The sequence below is a fragment of the Megascapheus bottae genome, chromosome X, assembly GCF_031878675.1.
Source record: "Megascapheus bottae isolate mThoBot1 chromosome X, mThoBot2.hap1, whole genome shotgun sequence".
Classification (NCBI taxonomy): domain Eukaryota; kingdom Metazoa; phylum Chordata; class Mammalia; order Rodentia; family Geomyidae; genus Megascapheus; species Megascapheus bottae.
In genome coordinates, this window is record NC_143547.1 from 81,255,813 (window position 1) to 81,278,165 (window position 22,353).

The 22,353-nt window shown below is 39.3% G+C and overlaps 1 pseudogene; it reads right to left on the reverse strand.

The window, feature by feature from the left end:
• Nucleotides 1–1,933: 1,933 nt before the first annotated feature.
• On the reverse strand, nt 1,934–21,430 carry LOC150041454 (protein arginine methyltransferase NDUFAF7, mitochondrial pseudogene; annotated as a pseudogene).
• Nucleotides 21,431–22,353: the final 923 nt, after the last annotated feature.

The following is a 22,353-nucleotide window of genomic DNA, read 5'->3' on the forward strand; positions in this document are numbered from 1 at the left end:
TGTATATGTATATCTGTCCCTAAAACAAAACTGGAAATATGTCATACAGACAGATGTTTCTAGCCTAACTCATAAATCCTGTCTTGGCAATTATCATCATGCCCAAGATCCAAAATAGTCTACTAGCCAAGCCACAGGTGAGTATAGTACAGATATTTTTCATATGCCCATGAAAATCCTGATGCAGCACAGAACTCATTCTGTCAAATCTGGATAGGAAATGACTCCATCTGGCAGTATGGGCTCACTTGGATATATGTTTCTTCAGTGCAACGGTCTCCTATGTCTTGGAAAATGTATTCAACTCAGTTTCTAATTAAGATAGTTCTTCCTGTGTGTGCACTGGATGCTCTATGGTGATTGGAGGTATGCCTACAAAACATGTTCTGTGTAAGAGATGAATTTGAAATGGAGTGTAAGTTGCTCCCCCAAAACTCCCATTTTATCTTCCAATTTTGATGACTATCTGATTATACACTAAACTCTTAATGTATGACTTTTTAATGCTGAAAATCTAGCTTCCTTCATATGCAGAGGTTGCTAGTAAGTAGAAATATAAAAAGAAATTGGGACTAGTATTCCTACTTTTAGAAAAGCATTTAAAAAACCCCTGGTGAGTGACATTGATCAATATGTGTTATACTTATAAACTGAAATGTTGAATTGAAACTCCTTGGTACAACTACTTGAAGGATAATTAAAAAGTACCCTTGGCATCCGAGGTACCCCTGGAACAATGTATTACTTATTTACAAAAAAATCTTACTACTACTTATAAAATAATTCTGTAAAAGTTTTAAATAATTAACTATTGCCAGTTTTTTGAGAAGATAAATTCTATGACTGGTTGTGAACAGTAAGAAAAATGTGTGTGTGTGTGTGTGTGTGTGTGTGTGTTTAATTAAAAGAGAGGTACAGAGATGTTGATCCAAACTAAAATATACACAGCAACTGTAACAAACCACAGTAATTTTCTGAATGTGTCAGGACAAACTAGTTTAATAGAAAGAACAGAAATTTTGAAGTAAGGTGGATTTTGATTCTAATGTTGCATTGTTGTTATTGATTTTGAGTATTTTTTAATAAGGCAAAAACAGCTCTAGTTTTATTAAAGGAGACTCAAATTCATAATTTAATAACTAAGTTGAGAACATGTTTGTACTGTTACAACCTTAAAAACTCTACAATTTTCATGTTGAGTGAGACAAGTCAAGACCTAAGGAACAAAAGGCGCATAGTATCCTTAATATGTGGCTATTAAATCCAAAGAGTACAAGAGCGAGGACCCAATATCTGCATACCCAATGCTATGGACATGGTAGTGGAAATATAAACATAACTATATAGATATAAAAACCTATGACTCTATAGACATAATGTTTTATTTTCTAAAATTAATATGTTTCTATGACATACAAACCCTTAGCCTAATTTTGATTAAGTTCTAAATACTAAGTCCCAGTGACTGTAAATAGAGATTCCCTTCTTGAACACTCGTTTGTTAAACCTGTCATTTAAAATATGATGTAAAAATCAACGTCAATAAAGAAAAAAAACACTACAATTTTGATTGTATTCTTTATAAAATGGGCTATTTTTGCAGGGTGCCAGTGGTTCACACCTGTAATCAAACCTACTCAGGACACTTGAGACCTGGAAGGATCATGGTTCAAAGCCAGCCTAAGCAGACTCCGTTAACCAGCAAAAATCTGCTTGGAGGTAGGGCTCAAGTAAAAGATCACCAGCCATGAAACAGCAAGCTGTGTAAGCAGCACAAATGCCCCAAGTTCACGGTCCCATATAGTGGGGAAAGGGGGGGGCTTTTTCTTGATTGTAGAGAGCTAAAATTCTTTGAAGTCGGACATTATCTTCCGTGTCTAAAATGTTGCCTGTAATTTCTTGAGTAGGCTGGGAAGTGAAAATTCCAGAACTGTCACCTCCAAGTTAGTTCACCAAATCTAGCTACAGGTGATGATGCAGAGGATTTTGACTGATGTGTGCCCATCTGATGACCTCTACCCTGAAGTCTCTGATGAGGTAGCAAGGCAAAGAATTTAAACCTTTCTCCCATCTTTTTAGAATTCATTAACATATCATACCTGTGAAGTAACTGCTGCCTCACTGAGGGCTCCTCTGCTTTATCTAAAACAACCTTCAGTCAGACATCAATGCCCATATTAAAAAAAAATGTTTGTTGTTGTATTGGCCCCAGTGCAGCTGCTTTTCCTTGTGCCATTCTGCACAAATAACTGAAATCCACATCAGCTGTTAGGTCTGCTGTTCCAGGGGCAGTTAACACATCATGAAGCTTGTGGCCACAAAGCCCTCTGAAGTTGTCTTTGTTCCATCATGACCATAGTCAGCAATCAGTGCAGCACCTCCAGTGAGTGCGATGTGCTGAGAAAGTTCTTGAATAATAACCCCAGCCTCTGGACATACTTCAACGTGATCTCTTGTTTCACCACTTTTGTATGAAGGCTTCTGCTGGAGTGGAACCAGGTGCCAAGACAAATCTCAGTTTATCAGAAACTTGTGGATCAAGATCAATAAATACTTCTCTCCATCCATGTGGTGTTTTCTGAAATTTATGTATGGGAAGAACATCAAAAAATTCATTTGCAAGATAAAAGCTATATCCTTTTGGAACATCCTTCAGATCACGGTACCAGGAAACTGGAATCCCAGACTTGGTCACACCTTTCATATACACAAAGGATTCTGCATTTCTCTCTAATGATATCTTCTCATCAGTCAGTGTCAGTGCCTGAAATTCACTTAATTTTTGACTACCAGGTGTACTGAGATGTCACAGCTTTTCAGCACAGATCCAAGCTGACTAAACACCCTCAAAATGTTTCCTGTCAGTGTACCCCGACCTGGGCCTAGTTCTACTAGTTGAAAAGCTGAACTTTTTCCAGAGGACATCCATTCACTAATGAACCATATCCCTACTAGTTCACCAAAGGTCTGGCTTATTTCAGGTGAAGTTATGAAATCTCCTTTTTCTCCTAGCATGTCATGGTGAATATAATATCCCTTGTCGGGGTTTGTCAACACTTCCTTCATGTACTCGGCCACAGTGATGGGTCCGGTAGACTTTATTTTGTACATAAGGTGCCGAAACATTGCGACCCCCAGTTGTTTTCTGCTGGCTCATTTCCGGAGCTGAAGTATTTCCCTTTCCAAGTAGAGGGAAAGAAGGCGCGCACGAAGCAACACAGTGGCCGTGCGATGAGCTTGAGTGTTTTTAACTTCTCATCTGTAAAATTAATATGATCATTGATTAAAATTTTATAACAAAGTGAACTTAAGAGAACTTAAGAGGGCTAAACATTCATCAAAGGATATAATCCTTTTACTATCAAAACAAACAAAACCTCTAAAGCAACATAAGTACATTCCTTACTAGTTGTAACACTAATATTCAAAACTTATTATAACAAACTTTAAGTACTTACTTAATCTTTATATTCTAAACCCTTCTTGATATTTCTCTTTTATTTATTTTTGTTGGTTGTGGGACTTGAATTCTGGACCTGGGCGTTCTCCCTGTGCTCTTCAGCTTAAATCTTCCACTCTATCTCTTGAGCCACAGCACCACTTCCAGTTTTCTAGTGATTAAATTGAACATAAGAGTTTCACAGAATTTAGTCCCTGGGTGGTTTTGAACTGCAAGCCTCAGATTTCAGTCTCCTGAGCAGCTATGATTACAGGCATGAGCCTGGCTTTCTCTTTTATTTTTTAATTAACACATAAAACATGTATTCCTATGTGGTACCATGTGATCTTTTTTCTTCATGTGATCTTTGGATATATTTGTTTATTGTGTAATATTCAAATCAAAACAAACCTTTTCTGTTTCCTCAAACACATGCTTTCTTTCTGATTCTTGAATTTATTACCTTTTCCAATGTGGTAGCAGACTTATTTTTTAGTGGTAGTACTGGTATATATACTCAATGGCTTGTACTTGCTAGGCTGTTATACTACTTGAATAACACTCCTAATCTCTTTTGCTTTAATTTTTTTGGGGAGAGGGCAAAAAGTTCATGAGACCCCCCCTTTCAACAGAAAAACTAGTTGTGCTGTTTTTTTCTCAGCTAAAGCAAGAAGCACAAATATTAGGATCATGATCCAGGCAGACCTCAGCAAAAAACAAGATCTTATCCCAAAATAGTAAAAGTGACAAGAGCTGGAGGCATGGCTCATGTAGAAGAAAACCTATCTGGAAAAAATACGGCCTTGAGTTCAAATTCCAGTACTACCAAAAATACCCTTATGTTCTTAAATCACATAAATAATTGGGTCTTGGTGACTCATGCCTGTAATACTAGGTACTCAAGAGGCTGAGATCTGAAGATTGCAGTTTGAAACCAGTGCAGGTAGGAAACTCCATGAGACCCTTATCTCTGATTAACCAGCAAAAGGCCAAAGTGGAGGATTAACTTAAGTGGTAGAGCATCAACCTGGAGCTAAAAGCTATTAAAGATCATGAGGCCCACAGTTCATGTCCCAGTACTGGCACACACACACACACACACACACACACACACACACACACACACACACACCACATCACATCACATATATAAAACTGGCTTCATCACAGTAGGTGACCTTGAGATGTATTTGAACTATGCTTGAGAAATAGTGCTACACAATACATGCAAGCCATAATTATTAGACCCTGAACTCACAACAAAGAGCCTGTGAATCAGTCTTCATTCAAAATCCACCTCCTCATATCCTGCTAGGTCCATAGTCTTGCTCATTGCAGTCACAGTGGAAAATATATCCTAAACAAGGCTATGCTTCACCAAGTAATCCTAATACCCATTTAAATGTGTCTTCTCAGGAGGCCTATCCAGCATCTTGCAATGTGTTAAATTCATTTTCCTTCTGCTCAGGTGGTACCATTGAGCTCTAGGGGCTCTTGATCCAGGTTACTAGTGCACAAATACACATGCTGGGCTATTTAGAATGATGCTTGCATTTGAGGTACCAGTTGCTTTCTTATAAACTATTACAACTGGAATTAAATATTCCATTCTTTCTTTATTTCTACAAAGCTTGGTTAGTTCCTATTTACAGATGGAATTTTACAGTCAGCATATTTTATAGAGCACTTACCCTAATGACAATAAACCTTACAATTGTGTCAGTGTGGCTGTTTATAAACACTTTCAGATGCACATCATTTGATTCCATTGCCATTCATCTATGGCCTTGTGGAATGAATGGCTTTCTGTCTTGTATTACAACTATTTATTAACATGAGCAAAAATCACAAATTCTGGAGTAAAAACTGAACTGGATTTGAATCCCAGATGTACAACATTTGATATGTGATTTGAATAAATCTATCATCCTCACCAAGTATCTATTTTCTTCATTTTTTTGCCAGTCTGGGGGCTTGTACTCAAGGCTTGGGCTTTCTCAAGACTACATCTCTACCACTTGAGCCACAGCATCACTTCTGGCTTTTTTTATGAATATGGAATTGAGGAATTGAACCTGGGTCTTTGTGTATGCTAGACAAGCACTCTACCACTAGGGCAAACTCTCAGCCTATTTTCTTCATTTTTAAAATGGGCTTAATCCTGCTTATCTTGCAGAGTTGTTGTGTGGATGAGCTAACATATCAGGAAAGGCCAATTAGTAAGAATTCAACTAATATTTTCTTTTTTGTTCTGTGCTGAACATATACAGACTATTATTACTACTACTTAAACTATGCAGTATAACGATATATAGTATATCACATATACACTGTGCTAGATATTATAGGTAATCCAGAGTCAGTTTAAAGTACATGGGAGGACATGTGTAGGTTACATGCAAGTATCACACCATTTCACATAAAGGACTTGGCATCCTAGAGTAAGGAGGGCTGCCTAAAACTCCCCAGTGTATTAAAATGAACCCCAGACTACAAATTAGAAAAATAGGTACAGTGACACAAATCACAGTTGATGAAAGCCATGGTGCTAGGCTCTGAAATCAGTGCTGGAATCCATACAGTCAGGCCCAGCCTCTGGTTTGTTCTTGCAGCCACAGGTCTCCGAGGTAGAAATCAGGTCATTTTCTTTTAGTTCTGGGTTCCATGCATCAAGCACCTAGTAAATGTCTCTACATAAGTATTCCCAGCAACCTCTGTAACTAACTGCTTTTATGTTGCATAACTGAAAGCACTTCAAGGGCCCAGAGTCATGTGCCAAGGACTAAAATGCTTGGATTTCAGTAAATTTTAGTAAAAAGTCAATAATGATGATCATTGTTAATGCTCTGAGCAATTTTTGCTTCACAGGTACTTAGAAGCACACTTCTGTATGTGTAAAAGTCACACACACACACACACACACACACACAACACCCACTGCAACATGTGGGTTCTGGTTATTCTGGAGTTATAGCTGAAGAAATTGAGGCCTGGTACACAGGTGTGATAGTACATGCTTATAATTTCAGCTTTAGTGTAGCAATAGTTAGGAAGATGTGGTCTGAGGCAAGCCCTGGAGGAAATATGCCAAAAATGTAACTAAAAAAGTCTGGGAGCTGGATGTGGTGACTCACACCTATAATCCTAGTTACTCAGGAGTCTGAGGTCAGAGGATCACCGTTCAAAGCCAGCCCAGGCACTAAAGTCTGTGAGACTCTTATCTCCAATTAACCACTAGAAAATGATAAGTGGGGCTATGGCTCAAGGGCTAAGGCAGTACTCTTAGCTGAAGAGCTCAGGGACAGTGCCCAGGCCCAGAGCCAGCCCAATGGCTCACAGCTCATCAGAGGAAGAATAAAGGTCTATAGAAAATTTGTCTTCAGAACATGTACTTTTAGTCCCTTGTGTTTACCAAAACCAAAGAACAAGTAGCATCCTTGTATCAAATGTAGAGGCAAAAAAATGGAGGCCAGCCAGTTGCAGTTCTCAGTGTCCTGCATTTGCTGACAGTGCTGCTGTTATGGAGAACAAATCTGTTAATCCTTTTGGTTTTATTAGAGAGGGTCCAATATGTAGCCAAGGCTAGCCTTGAACTATTCACTCTTTTGCCTCACTCTCCCAAGTGCTACTAGCACACTGTATGCAGGAAAGTAGCACCACACCCTCAGCTTTAGCTGTTTGTAAAGTAATCAATAGTAGAGTATGCCAGGTCCATACTGTATGCTGGCAAAGAACCTGAATTTAATCATTTAATAAAATGTTATTTTTAAAGCATCTGTACTACCCTTTGTCCTGTGCTGAGGACACAGATAAAATAGAAACAGCATGTCTTCACTTCAGCAACTAATGGGAACATGATAATAAATGAGCGAAAGCTTGTCACACTATAAAGGCCTTTGTGTGCTCCACGAGAGTAACAGAATGCCATGGGAATTTCATAGTGGGGAGGAGGAGGAGGAGAAGGAAAATGGGAATACGAAAGGGAGAGGACAGAATCTTAAAAGATAGAGGCTGTGAATATTTTCTTTCTTTCTTTTTTTTTGTTGGTCATGGGCCTTGAACTCTGGGCCTGGGCACTGTCCCTGAGCTCTTCAGCTCAAGACTAGTGCTCTACCACACGAGCCACAGTGCCACTTCTGGTTTTCTGGTGGTTCATTGGAGATAAAAGTCTCATGGCTTTTGTGCCTAGACTGCCTTTGAACTGTGGTTTTGAGATCTATGCTTCCCAAGTAGCTAGGAAAACCCAGTCTCCTGAGTAGTTAGGATTATAGGCATAAGCCACTGGTGCCTGGCTTGCGCATTTTCTTAGAGAAGTGTAGGGCTTGGAGTTTAGCCTAGTGGTAGAGTGCTTCCCTAGCATGCACAAAGATCTGGGTTTGATTCCTCGGTACCACATGCATAGCAAAAATCAAGAAATGGTGCTGTGGTTTAAGTGGTAGGCCCAGGACTGGCAAAAAAAGAGAAGTGTAGGGGTAGGACGATTGCCTTGAGCTGAAGAGCCCAGGGACAATGCCCAGGCCTAGAGTTCAAGTCCTACAACCAACAAAAAAGAAAAGAAAAGTGTAGCTAGTTTGTATATTATGAGCTAGTAAAATCTGTGACTATTCATTGTTTCTTCAACAGGCCAAAACTGAGTCTTTTATCTTTTGGAAGAAAGCTCAATACATACCCTGGGAGTAGGTAGGAAACTGATTATTTCATGTTTACCCTGGTCTGATGTGGCTGATAAATGATAGAGCTAGAATTTAAATGTTTATTATTTGCTATCTAGTCCAGTGAATTTTCCTGCAGTCTTTTGAATTGGAATTGATATGTAAGACCTGTGTGCTGGGAATAAAGATTTTATTTTTTGGTGGAAGAGAGGCAAGTGAAATCCTAAGCTAAGTCCTCCAGTAGGATTCAGATACCTATGGGTATGGTTGCTGGAAAGATGCTTCTCATTCTACTTCCCCACTAAGACTAAGAAGTCTCCCGAGAAAGACATCCATGCACACATGCTAAGCAGAAGATTAGTTGTGATTAGGTTGATTAGCCTTACTACCTACCATTCCAATGTGCTCCACTGGTCCATTTCCTCAGGGATTTGTGTCACAATCTCACAGAAGGAGATACTGAAAATAAACTGAATATATAAGTAAGGCCTGGGACTAATGGCTCATACCTTAGTAATCTTAGCTACTCAGGAGGCTGAGATCTCAAAACCATGGTTCAAGCCAGCGCAGACAGGAAAATGTATTAGACTCTTTTCTCCAATTAGACAGCATAAAAACTGGAAGTACAGCTGTGGCTCAAATGCTAGAACACAAGCTTTGAACAAAAGAGGCTCAGGGATAGCACCCAGACCAGAGTTCAAGCCCCAAAACCAGAGTGCCTGCGTACACACACACACACACACACACACACACACACACACACACACTATATATATATATGCACACATACATACATACACACATGTATATATACATACACATTTTATATAATATATATACACATATAAGTATCTCTGTGTAGATATGTAGGGGAAACACTAGTTTATTTAGATGTTTCTGAGACATTGGAAGAGAGAGAAGGCAGCATGGCTTTTAAGCCTATCCAACTGCATATTAGAGCACAGGGAAACTACCTTTGGCACCTGTGGAACAGAAATCAGTGTTGGCATTTGGAGGGTTACAGCACCGTTATTGGCTCAGTATTAATAGCTGGAGCCATTTGAGTTTAGGAGCAGTGCAAAACTGCTCCTACCAGTATCAGTGGTATGATGCGGCCTCGGAGGTTTTGGGAACAGAAAGAAGCAATATCCTTGGTAGAAATATTAATGTTCTCATCTTTCAAAGTGAGCACTGAGAGCAGCGATGAGATGTTTGTCAAGTGGCTGCTGTAGGTAGTGGAGATCTATAAAGTCCATAAATCAGGGAATACTACTTTTTTGCACCTTTCCTTGATCTTTATTTTGTCAGTTAAAGTTAAAATATCCCCCCCCCTTAAAAAAAGGGATATAGAGCCAGGCACAGGTGGCTCCCACCTGTAATCCTAGCTACTCAGGAGGCTCAGATCTGAGGATCTTGGTTCAAAGCCAGCCTGGGCATGAAAGTCCATGAGACCATTATGCAGCAGAAAACTGGAAGTGGTGCTGTGGCTCAAGTGGTAGAGCCCTAGCCTTGAGCTGAAGAGCTCAGGGACAGTGCCTAGGATAAGTTCAAGCCCCATGACTGACAAAAAGAAAAGAGTATCTTCTTTTGGTTTCACTGTGTGTGAATGCCTAGAAGTCTGTGTAATTTGTTACATCCTGGTGTATTTTAGATCTAGTTTCTACATATGTGAGAAATCATGGGTCATCTGTCCCTCTGAGCTTGACTTACCACACTTAACATGATTTGTTATAAGTTCATCCATTTCTCTGAAAATTAGGCAATATTATTCTTTTTAATGGCTCTGTAATTTTTTTTATCGGTCATGGGACTTGAACTCTGGGCCTGGGAGTTGTCCCTGAACTCTTCAGCTCAAGGCTACTGCCCTACCCTTGAGCCACAGCTCCACTGGCTCTGTAAAATTCTATTGTATATAGGAATCACATTTTTTGGATCCACTTATCTATTGTAGGGCATCTGGCTGTTTCCACAACTTGGCTATTGTAAATATTTCAGTAATGAACATGCATGTGCAAGTAAGTGTCTTTATGATACCCTGGCGTTGTGGTATTCTGGGTAGATTCCCAGGAGTGGTATGGCTAGATTATGTGGAAGATCTATCTTCAATTTTTTTGAGGAACCTCCAGACTGCTGTCCAGAGTGGTTTTGCTAGATTACATTCCCACCAACAGTGCAATAGAGTTCCTTTCCCCACCTATCCTTGCCAACATTTGTTGTTTGAATTCACAATGATGGCCATTCTTAGTGGGGTGATATGAGTTGTATTGATTTGTATTTCTTTTATGGCTGGGGATGATGAGCATTTCCTCATGTGTTTCTTTACCATTATTACCTTTTCTTCTGAGAAGTCAAAGAATATTTCTCTATGAGTAGGCTTGTGGTTATGAAAAATAAGACCTAAAGATATTGTAATGAGAGGTTTGGATGAAAACCAGAGAAGTGCTGTTTCTAATGATTAATATGTTGCTTTTCCCCTGTAGTTTTATGTGGCTCAATGAATTACAGATTATGCTAGTAACCTGACATAAACAGCCACATTGACTACAATTTACCTTATAGTTGGAGCCCTTCCAGCTCCAGTTCCTCTGTATGCACAGGCACTAATGTTTTTCTTGTTGATTGTGGGGCTTGAACTTGGGATCTCAGTGCTATCCCTGAGCCTCTTGTGCTCAAGGCTAGCCCTCTACCACTTAAGCCACAGTGCCACTTTCAGTTTTCTGGTGGTTAATTGGAAATAAGAGTCTCATGGACTTTGGTGCCTGGGCTGGCTTTGAACTGCAGTCCTCAGATGTTAGCCTCCTGAGTAGCTAGGATTACAGACATGATCCTTTAGTGTGCCTGGCTCTAGTGCTGCTTGATCCGATTTTTCTTTTCTGAGCAGAAAAAAGAAATGACATCTTCAAAAATTTCAAAGAAAGTAAAATGAAAAAAATGGAGCTTTTGTTTCAGTAGGCATGTCTAAAAAAGATTGTCAGGAAAGAAGGCTACAAATTTTGATGACAGATAATGTAAATGGTATAGACCATAAGGTTAAGTGGTTAGTGAGTACTGAAAACTAGATAGATCTGATTTCAATTCTAGTCCCATCACTTAAATAATGCACAATCTTGGTTAAATGACTGAATGTATCTCACTTTATATATCTGTAAAGTGGAGATATTAAGATTGAAGGACCCACACTGAGTGGTGCCTGCTATGTTAGTGTCAATTGCTACTATTGTTAAGAGAAAGATCTCTTAAGGAATCACAGTTACGGTAAGGCCCCTAATTGAGACAAGATCTGTAAGAGTGGCAAAAAATTGCTATAGAAATGTACAAAATTTCACTTTCATTTGCTGCTTAAAGGATTAGGACAGTAGAACTTAGGCATTATGATGATCCACACTTATAATCCCAGTTACTCCAGAGGCTGAGATTGGGAGGATTAAAATTGGAGGACACAATAGCTATGTACATATGACCACATAAAACGATACTAATGGAAATGAACTCCATGATATGGAAACAAGTTTTTTTTTTATTGCCAGTCCTGCCTGGGCCTGGATACTATCCTTGGGCTTTCTCAAGGCTAGAGCTTTACCACTTGAGCCTCAGCACCACTTCCAGCTTTTTCTATGTATGTGGTACCCAGGAATCGACCCAGATCTTCATGCATGCTAGGCAAGCACTCTACCACTACGCCAAACTCTTAGCTCCCAAACAAGAAGTTTTTGTTTATGTTTTGTTTTTAGTGTGCTCTTTGCAATTATTTCTTTTTTCTTTCATTTTTTTCCATCTGGTTCATTACCTGTGGTCACTGTTTCTGATTTTGGTTACCTTTGTCTTATATATGTTTATCCGATATGGTGAAGGGAAGGGGAATCACAAAAAAAAGTTGGGACAAAGGATGAAACAATGTAACAGTGATACTCACTAGATACTATTTTGGAAATTAACTTTATAGTTTGTGGGGGAGGAGAATGGAGGGGAAGTGGGATTAAAAAAGGGAGAGGGTAACAATTTTCGACAGAAATATACTCATTACCATATTTATATAACTGTAACCCTTCTGTACATCACCTTTACAATAAAATAATTAAAAAATTGGAGGCTAGTCCAGGCAAAATATCAGTGACATTCCATCTTAATCAATAAGCTAGTTTTGGTAGGGCATCCTGTAACCACAAACTATACAGTAGGTATAGGTTGGAAGATCTCAGTCTGAGACTGACCCTGGGCAAAAACTTGAAACTCTATATAATAAAAAATAAGGAATGTGGATCTGGAGTGTGACCTAGTGGTAGAGGGCTTGTCTAGCATGCACAAAGACCCAAGTTTGATTCCTAGGTACCACATACATAGAACAAGCTGAAAGTGATACTGTGGCTCAAGTTGCAGAGCTCTAGCCTTGATAAAGCCCAAAGACAGTGCTCGGGCCCTGAGCTCAAGCCACAGGATTGGAGAAAAGAAAGAACTAAGAGCATGTTTATTTTTGTTTAACACATAATTATTCAACACGTTAATGGGGTCTAATGTGATGTTCTGATGTGTATTTATTGATAATGATCCAATCAGGGTAATTAGCATATCCATCACTGCCAACATTTATAATTTTTTGTGATGAGAAAATTTATAATCTTGTTTTAGCTTTGAAAATACACTGCATTATTGTTTTATTTATTTATTTATTTTGCCAGTACTAGGGCTTGAAATTAGGGACTGAGCACTGTCCTTGGGCTTTCTCAAGGCCAGGAATCTACCACTTGAGCCACAGCACCACTTCTAGCTTTTTATTTATATGTGTTAATAAGGAATAAAACCCAGGTCTTTGTGCATGCTAGGCAAGCACTCTACCACTAGGCCAAACTCCAGGCGCCTGTTTTGTCTATTTTATAGAATATATTAATCGTACAAAGTAAATGCCTTCATTATATTTACATAAATGAATACAATACACTCTCTACTCTTTCTGATTACTACCTCCATATTCTTTTTTTCATATATTTTTATTGTAATTAATAGAAGGGTTACATTATATTTGCCAGATATAAGGTACATTAATTCACGTACATTGATACCCTTTCTCATGTCTTGGTCCCCATTTCCCTCCTCCCTCCCCCCATCCCTCATCTTGTTTTCCCCCCTTCCCTATTCAATTTCAAATAACCAAATACAAATATATCCAATATATCAGATAACAAAGTAAGATACTGTAACAATATGAGATAATCAAGGGATAGCAAAAGAGATGAGAGATAACATAGTACATTAAGGACAACAATCGCTCATTATATGGCTTTTGTTTCTATATCCTAGAGGTCCTTTCATTTAGCATCATACTATATGGCCTTATGTATCTAGGTTTTTCTCTATTGCAAATCTCTGCTAGGAGAGCCCAAGGTTTATACTAATATGACAAATGAGGGAAACCATTGAGCCTAAGTTCCTTTGAGTCTGGCTTCACTTAATATGATTTTTTCTAAGTCTTTCCATTTCCTAACAATAATGGGGCGATGTCATTCTTTCTGACAGCAGCATAGAATTCCATTGTGTATAAATACCACATCTTGTTGATCAACTGAGGAGCATCTGGGTTGGTTCCATATCTTTGCAATGGTAAATAGTGCTGCAATGAACATCGTTGTGCTAGTTGTGCCAGTCCTGACACTTGAGCTCTGGATCTGGGTGCTGTTCCTGAGATTCCTTTGCTCAAGGCTAGTTCTCTACCACTTGAGCCACAGCACATCTTCTGTCTTTTTAAGTAATTTATTGTAGATAAGAATCTCATGGACTTCCATGCCTGGGCTGGCTTTGAATTGTGATCCTCAGATCTCAGCCTTTTGAGTAGGTAGGATTACAGTTATGAGACTTGTAGCCCCTCCATAATTTTTTTTGTCAGTTATGGGGCTTTAACTCTGGGCCTGGGCATTGTCCCTGAGCTCTTCAGGTCAAGGCTACTCTCTACCCTTTGAGCCATAGCCCCACTTCCCATTTTCTAGTGGTTAATTGGAGGGAAGAGTCTCACATTCTTTGGTGCTGGGACTGGCTTTGAACCTTGATCCTCAGATCTCAGCCTCCTGAGTAGCTAGGATTACAGGTATGAGCCACCGCACCTGGCTCCTCCAAAATCATATATATATATATATATACATATATATATATATTCCCCAGTCCTGGGGCTTGAACTCAGGGCCTGAGCACTGTCCTTGGGCTTTCTCAAGGCTAGAGCTCTACCACTTGAGCCATAGCACCACTTCCAGCTTTTTCTGTTTATGTGGTACTGAGGAATCAAACCTGGGTCTTCGTGCATGCCAGACAAACACTCTACCACTAGGCCAAACTCCCAGCCCCCAGCCTACATAATCTTAATAGCTGTCATTTTACTTTCATTTCCCTTCTCTTCCTCCCTTAACTTAGACAGATGAAAGAAAATATATGATACTTGTCTTTGTGGGACTGACTTAGTACTATGGTTTCCAGTTCCATCTGTTTTCCAGGAAAAGTTATAGTTTAATATGACTGTGTAGTCAGATGCTGGTGGCTGATACTTGTAATTCTAGTTACTCAAGAGGCTGAGATCTGAGGATCATAGTTCAAAATGAACCCATGTAGGAAAGTTCATAAGCCTCTCGTCTCAAAGTAACTACCAAAAGCCAGAAATGGATCTGTGGCTCAAGTGATAGAACACTAACTTTAAATGAAAAAGCATAGAAACAGTGTCTATGCCCTGAGTTCATACCCCAGGACCAGCGTGCATATGCAAATACATTTGCATGCACATGCACATAGACATATACACACAAATCCCACATTGCGTGTGTGTGTCTGTGTGTGTGTGTGTGTGTGTAAATATACAATTCATGAGTTTTAGAGCACCTGGGCTTGTTCTATAGCTTGGCTATTGTGAATAGTGTTACAATGAAAAGGGTGTTTAAGTATTTCTATAGTAAGATTACTTTGAAATCTTTTTTCTTTTTGACAGTTGTGGGACTTGAACACTGGGTGCTGTCCCTGAGCTCTTCAGTTCAAGGCTAGTGCTCTACCACTTGAGCCACAGCACCACTTCCAGTTTTCTGGTGGTTAATTTGAGATAAGAATCTCACAGACTTTTGTGCCCATGCTGGCTTTGAACTGCGATTCTCAGATCTCAGCCTCCCGGGTAGCTAGGATTATAGGTGTGAGCCACCATGCCCAGCTTACTTTGAGACCTTTGAGTGAATACCAGGAATAGATACCTTGGTTTTCTAGAGCTGGAGCTGCTTTAGGACAGAAGTACTTGAACTCTCGGAGGTAGTGCTCTCCTACTGCCTGATTGACTTGCCTGTCCGAACTCCTTTATCATCTTGACACACAGCATGCTTGAATTCTTTCTCACTTATAGTAAAGTGGCAATAGTTAAAGTTTGGTCATAGGCTTTTGAAGCATAAGCCCCATGACCTCTGTGGGAATCTCTTGGCAATATTCAAGAGAGCATCTATAATGTGCTCATTTATGTTTTAACCTCCAACCTTACATTGCAACCTCATTGTCTGATATCTCTTTTAAAACACCAGCCAATTCTTTTTTTTTACCAGCCAATTCTTCTAGAGGAAAGACAAATCCAAATGTAAAATTATGACACCTTTGGTAAAGGTTTTTAATTTCTAAAAGGAGAAATTAAGTTTATGATCCATTTTCTCTGCCCTATGCAGTGCCTTTCTTTTCCAATGTTTCCTGTGTACCTCAAATTAAAAATTTAAATGTTATTTTTTTTAAAATTGTTATTATAAAGTGGATGTAGCCCCGCATGGTGGTTAGCCTGGTGTGGGGACTCACACCTGTAATCCTAGCTACTCAGGAGGCTGAGATTTGAGGATTGCCATTCAAAGCCAGCCTGGGCACCAAAGTCCATGAGACTCTTATTTCCAGTTAATCATTAGAAAACAGCAAGTGGCCCTGCGGCTCAGGGAGTAGGGCAGTAGCCTTGAGCTGAAGAGCTCAGGAGGAACAGCGCCTAGGCCCAGAGTTCAAGCCCCATAACCTGATGATAGTTAAGAAGCTTAGTAACATCAACAACAGGCAAAGGTTTGCCCTTGTTCGAGGTAACTGGCCCTTAGTCTCTGGAAATGACAGTTCAGTGTGTCTTTAAAGATTAATTTTTGCACTTCATCGTGGTCGGTGGTTGTGGTAAACTGGAGGGGACGGTTAATAATACCTAATGGGTTTATTACCTTCGGCCAAGTCTTTCTTGATGTACTAAAATGAAGTGCAGCTATCATGCACAGCAGCTTTCTCCCACTGCTCATTAGTTACTGTCAGGGCTTTAATGGTACACAGCAAAAAGAGTGTGTGTGTTTATGTGTCTCTATTTGCCTTTTTCCTCTTCATTCACCAGTGATAGCAGTTTATTTCTTTCCACAAAGGGAAATGTGCCTCAGTGATAAGACTCCTGGTTTATAAATTGGAAAACCTTCTTTTCCTAACCAGATCCACTTCTCCTCTGCAACCTTGGATTTATTAGCTAGATTTTTCCGGGCCGTTGTATCTTTTTCCTATAAAATAGAATGGTACTGATCTTCACATCTCAAAGAATTGTTGAAGATATATTGGGATAATATAACTGGTCATGTTTTGGACTGGTTAGTACTTTATTTGTCTAGGAGATAAATATTTTGCCCAGCAACTTCCCACTTCACTTCCTGTTTCCTCCCACTATTCACCCCACACCCTATCTAATAACAAACTATACATTTTATGCTTGTCCTGGGGCTTGAAGTCAGGGTATAGCACTATCCTTGAGCTATTTGTACAGTGCTAGTAGTATATCACTTGAGCCACAGCTCCACTTCCAGTTTTTGGTGGTTAAGTGGAGATGAGAGTCTCCTGGACTTTTCTGCCTAGGATGGCTTCAACCATAATCCTCAAATCTCTACTCTTGAGTAGCTAGGATTACAGGTGTGAACCACCGCCACCTGACTTTATAACTTTTTTTTTGTTAAAGAAAATGGTATGAATTAAAGAATGATATTTTACAGAAGCAAAATTTAACTTTCTGTTTATTATTTTCCAAAGGGATGAAGGAGAAAAATCTTTCATAATTCACTTTCTGAAATACAACTAGATTTTAGAATTAGCCAGTAGATGTCAGTGTTTGACAAGCACAATGTTATTTACTGAGCCTGCTGCATTGTCATCTGGCCCTGGTTCAGCTAGCAGTTGGTCTGTAAAGGAGAGGGAGTTTGTGTAAGTGAAGCAAAGATTTTGCTTTCTCACTTCTCGCCTCATGTTGCAAAAATCAGCCTGATGCTATGGGTACAGTCTCCGTTATCTTCACTGTCAGTGATTCCCTTTATAGATCTGCAGTCTGCTGAGAATTTTAAAACACAAAATTAAACATGTGCTTAGCTCTCTGAAGGCCACATACTTGTTTTTCTTCACAAAGATGCTTTTATTTTTCCAGACCAGCCTTCCTGTCCTCCCATTTCTGTAATATTAATCAAGTCTAATAAGGAGCAAGGGCTCTTTGGGGTCCAGGTTCAATAGCCCTAGAAACAAGGTATTTATGGCATTTCTTTTTCCTCTCTCTCTCTCTCTCTCTCTCTCTCTCTCTCTCTCTCTCTCTCTCTCTCTCTCTCTCTTTTGATATAGGATGCTGCTCTTATTTCAGATGAGATTGCTATTTTCCATAAATGACAGTAACTTGATGTGTCATTTTAAAAAGGAAAATGGCTACACTGTGGCTAAACTAAACCATTTCTTTCAGTCCTCTTTCTTTTTGCACTTTACCAAAGGCTTCAAGAGGCCAAGCAATTAGGTTCCAATTGTGTCTGTTGTACTCAGAGAAGTTCACCCTTTTCTAGGGAAGATGAATTCTTAATTTGGTGCTTTCTTATCACCATCCTGGATTAGGAAGGAATGTGTACCACATTCTAATTAAGGCTGGGGATAAAATCAATGAGATTGAAAAGCTGGGCTGATTAGGCCTTTTCAAATATAAACCAGAGGAGCAACCACCAAAGAACAATAGTCAAGGGAGGGTAGTCACAGTTGCCTTTTTTATTTCATTCATGGGTCTTGAACTCAGGGCCTGGGCACTTTCTCTGAGCTCTTTTAGTCAAGGTTAGCGCTCTACTTTGAGCCATAGCTCCACTTCTGGATTTTTGAGTGGTTAATTGAAGATTAGAGTCTCCTGGGGACTTCTCTGCTCAGACTGGCTTCTATCCACAACCCTCAGATCTCAGTCTCCTGAGTAGCTAGGATTATAGGTATGAATCACTAGCACCCAGCTTCCCAGTTGCCTTTTATAATCAGGCAGCACAAGTGCAATAAGAGGGCATTTGATTTGGAATTATGACATTTCCTTCTTTGTTTCCTTTCATCCTGTCTGCCCCAGCTTAAAAGGAACAAAATGTCTTAATAATAAACAGTGAAAGGCAGCTTTTAGACTTCGGTCACACTTCGTGGAGACTAGTAGAGGTGGTTGGGATGTGATAGCACATACTGCTGTGGAACCGTGCCCTGCTTTAACATCCATAGTGGCTGCTGGCCAAATGCTAGCCTTGTCCTGGAGAATGAGTCATGAGACATTAGCAGTTTGCTCTTGAAGACAGACTTAGTATTAGTTTCAAGGTCCTCTTGGATCTGGTATATATTTGTCACTACTTCACTGTTTTAACCACCCTGTGCCTTTTCTTTACACCATTCCTACTCTGGGAAAGAAAGACCCTTTATTCTCATTGTCATTTTCTGTCCCCTTATCACTTTCCAAGTTATTCTCCATAACCCCTGAAGGACCCTATTTCTATATGCCATCAACACCTAGTCTGACACCTTTAACTTCTTGTTGCTTCTACTCTGTTCATCCTCTTACTTCTAATCTGCTGTGAGACAAGTTCTTTAATTTCACTGAGCCTCAGTTTCCTTTTTTTGTGATCCTGGGCTTTAAACTCAGGGTCTTACACTTGTTGGCAGATGTTCTGCCACTTGAGCTAAGCGCCCCAGCCCTTTTTACTTGAGTTCTTTTTTAGATAGCGTCTTGTATTTTCTCCAGAGCTGGCCCTGGACTATGATCCTCCTACCTCTGCTTCCCAAGTATATAGGATTACAAATATGTGCTACTATATCCAGCTCTGTTTTATTTTTTTGCCAGTCCTGGGCCTTGGACTCAGGGATGGGCACTCTCCTTAGGCTTCTCAAGGATAGTGCTCTGTCACTTGAGCCACAGCTCCATTTCTGGCTTTTTCCTGATTAATTGTAGATAATAATCTCATGGACTTTTCTGCCTGGGCTGGCTTCAAACTGGGATCCTCAAATCTCAGCCTCCTGAGTAGGTAGGATTACAGGCAAGAATGTTCAAGATTTCTAGTGACTGGGTTATCTTTTCATTTATTAACTTAGGTCTACTATATTTCTTCTTGTTTTAGCCATTGTATTTTAAATTTCAAAGATTTTTCTTTTAAAATTTTTTCCTTGTATCATCTTTTCTAAATTTTATAGATATGGCAATTTCAAGCCAATTAATTATAAGTAAAGAACTATTATTACCACAACTATTTATGTTCCAGGGTCTTTGGTTTTTTTTTTCTTGTTTATTTCCATTTTCTCAATTATACTCTCTTTTCTGGTTATTGACTTTTTTTTGTTGGTCAATCATAGGACTTGAACTCTGGACCTGGGTGTTGACCTTTAGCTCTTCAGCTCAATGATCCTGTCCTACCCCTTGAGTCACAGTGCCACTTTCTGTTTTCTGGTGCTTAATTGGAGATAAGAGTTTCATGGATTTTTTAGTGCCCGGGCTAGCTTTGAACCTTGATCCTCAGATCTCACCTCCTGAGTAGTTAGGATTACATGCGTGAGCCACCACGTCTGGCTTTATATCTATTTTTTTCCACTAGGCTCAGTTCAAATGCCATATTCACCATAATTCATTCTTAATCCTCATATTTTGAAGCAAATATTCCTTCTTTACCTCTATAACACTTTGTTAATACATTTTTATTATATAGTACTATATATTGTATATTATATTATACTCATTTTGTGTTTAAGTTTGACTTTCTCCTTGAAAAGTGAAGGGCATGAGGGACTATGCTATACAAGTAACTTCTGAGTGCTCAGTTTTGGGCACTGTGCTTCAGTGAAGGACTTACATAGTCTTGGCAGAGGGACTTTGCTGAGCACCACCAGAGTGTAAGAAATCAGAAGACGTAAGTAGATCAGAAATGTTAATACTTGGTGGAATACTTGATATAGAATGGAGGAGAGCCTTTCTGGAAATCTTTGCTTTATAGCTTATGTCCTTATTAAGCTGTGACAAATGAAGTAGAGACTTGCCTTAAGTGAGTATATGGTCAGACCGAAGTCTAATAAGTTTATAAAGACAGTAGCTAAGAGTCCCATTAGACCAAATTATTGGCATATCTTGCTCCCTATAGCAAATGACTTATAGGTTTAAAGTAGGTAAAGTGTCAGCAAGGAACTGTCTGGGTTGGGTTGTAGTAATGGCTTTGGAGTCTATTAGGGTTTTGTTAGATGGGTTTAATATGTGTCTAAATGTTTTTCCTACTGTTGGGACTTGATGTCAGGGCCTTATGAATGCTAGGCATCACTCTATCATTGAGCTATACCTCAGCCCCAAGATTGGAGCATTTTAACTCAAATTGCCTATTAGGGAAATACTTTACATGGCATTGTGGTGCAAATTAGAATGGTGCCTTTCTGCCTGAGGACTGTCACTCCCACTCATACAGGAGAAGACAAGCAAGGCCAAGGCCCCAGTGATTCAGCTGGGAAAGATACATTGAGCCATTTCTAGAATTAGACAGTGTATTACTTAGATAGTGAAAAAAAGAATGATCCTAAAGTACCAGCTCTCTGTGGTCCTTGTCCACACATTAAAAGGATGACAGGGAGACAAAAGAGACTGCCTTGTGGGATATTCTGTTGTTGAGAAGCTTATCCTAGGTTGCTGATAAGCAGTTTTATTCTTTGTAACGGTATATTCTGCCTAGTGCATAAATGTACATAAATGTGCGCACACACACACACGCACATTTATGTACATTTAGATTTATAAATTTTATTCATATTTTATAAATTTAAACTCACATTTGTATATTATACATTATACATGAAAGCAGTTTCATTTTCTGGGAAGGCATAGCAGAAAGCTCTGTACTTTATTAGAACTCGGAAGGCAAGGAGACACTTTCATGGCATTCTCTCAGGGGATATATGGAGACAGGAGGTAGATGACCTTATAGAAGCTCCTTATAGGCTTCCAGTATTCTCATGATCCAGAAGGATCATTAGCCTTACACCAAGACACAGGCTGTGCTTGAAGCTTTTTCTGTGCTCTTTGTAGAAATATAGGTGCAGTCATGAAGATTGAGAGATGGCCCTATAGAGGGCCTTTTTATCTTTTTCTTTTCTTTTTTGTTTTTGGCAGTCTTGGGGCTTGAACTCAGGGCCTCAGCACTGTCCTTGGACTTTCTCAAGGCTAGAGCTCTACAACTTGAGCCACAGCACCACTTCTGGCTTTATATGTGATACTGAGGAATTGAACTTAGGTCTTCGTTCATGCCAGGCAGGCACTCTACCACTAGGCCAAACTTCCAGCCCGGCCCTTTTCTTTTGATACTCAGTCATGGCTTGACTAATGGTAGCTATGGTTTCTACATGCTAAATACTTCTGAGGAGCATTCCTCTATTTCTCTAGGCTGAGTTTAGATAGAGTGAAATGATACTATTTACAGAATCAGCCCTATTATTATTTTTTAAAGAATTTATTAACGTTGATTTTTACATCATATTTTAAATGACAGGTTTAACAAACGAGTGTTCAAGAAGGGAATCTCTATTTATAGTCACTGGGACTTAGTATTTAGAACTTAATAAAAATTAGGCTAAGGGTTTATATGTCATAGAAACATATTAATTTATGAAATAAAACATTATGTCTATAGAGTCATAGGTTTTTATATCTATATAGTTATGTTTATATTTCCATTACCATGTCCATAGCATTGGGTATGCAGATATTGAGTCCTCGCTCTTGTACTCTTTGGATTTAATAGCCACATGTTAAGGATACCATGCGCCTTTTGTTCCTTGGGTCTTGACTTGTCTCCCTCAACATGATTCGCTCTAGATTCATCCACTTCCCTGTGAATGCCATTATTTTATCTTGTCTGTTGGCTATGTAGCATTCCATTGTGTATATATACCACATTTTCTGTATCTATTCATCTGCAATAGGGCATCTAGCCCTATTATTTTTGACTCTGGCCATTTTACTTCCTACTC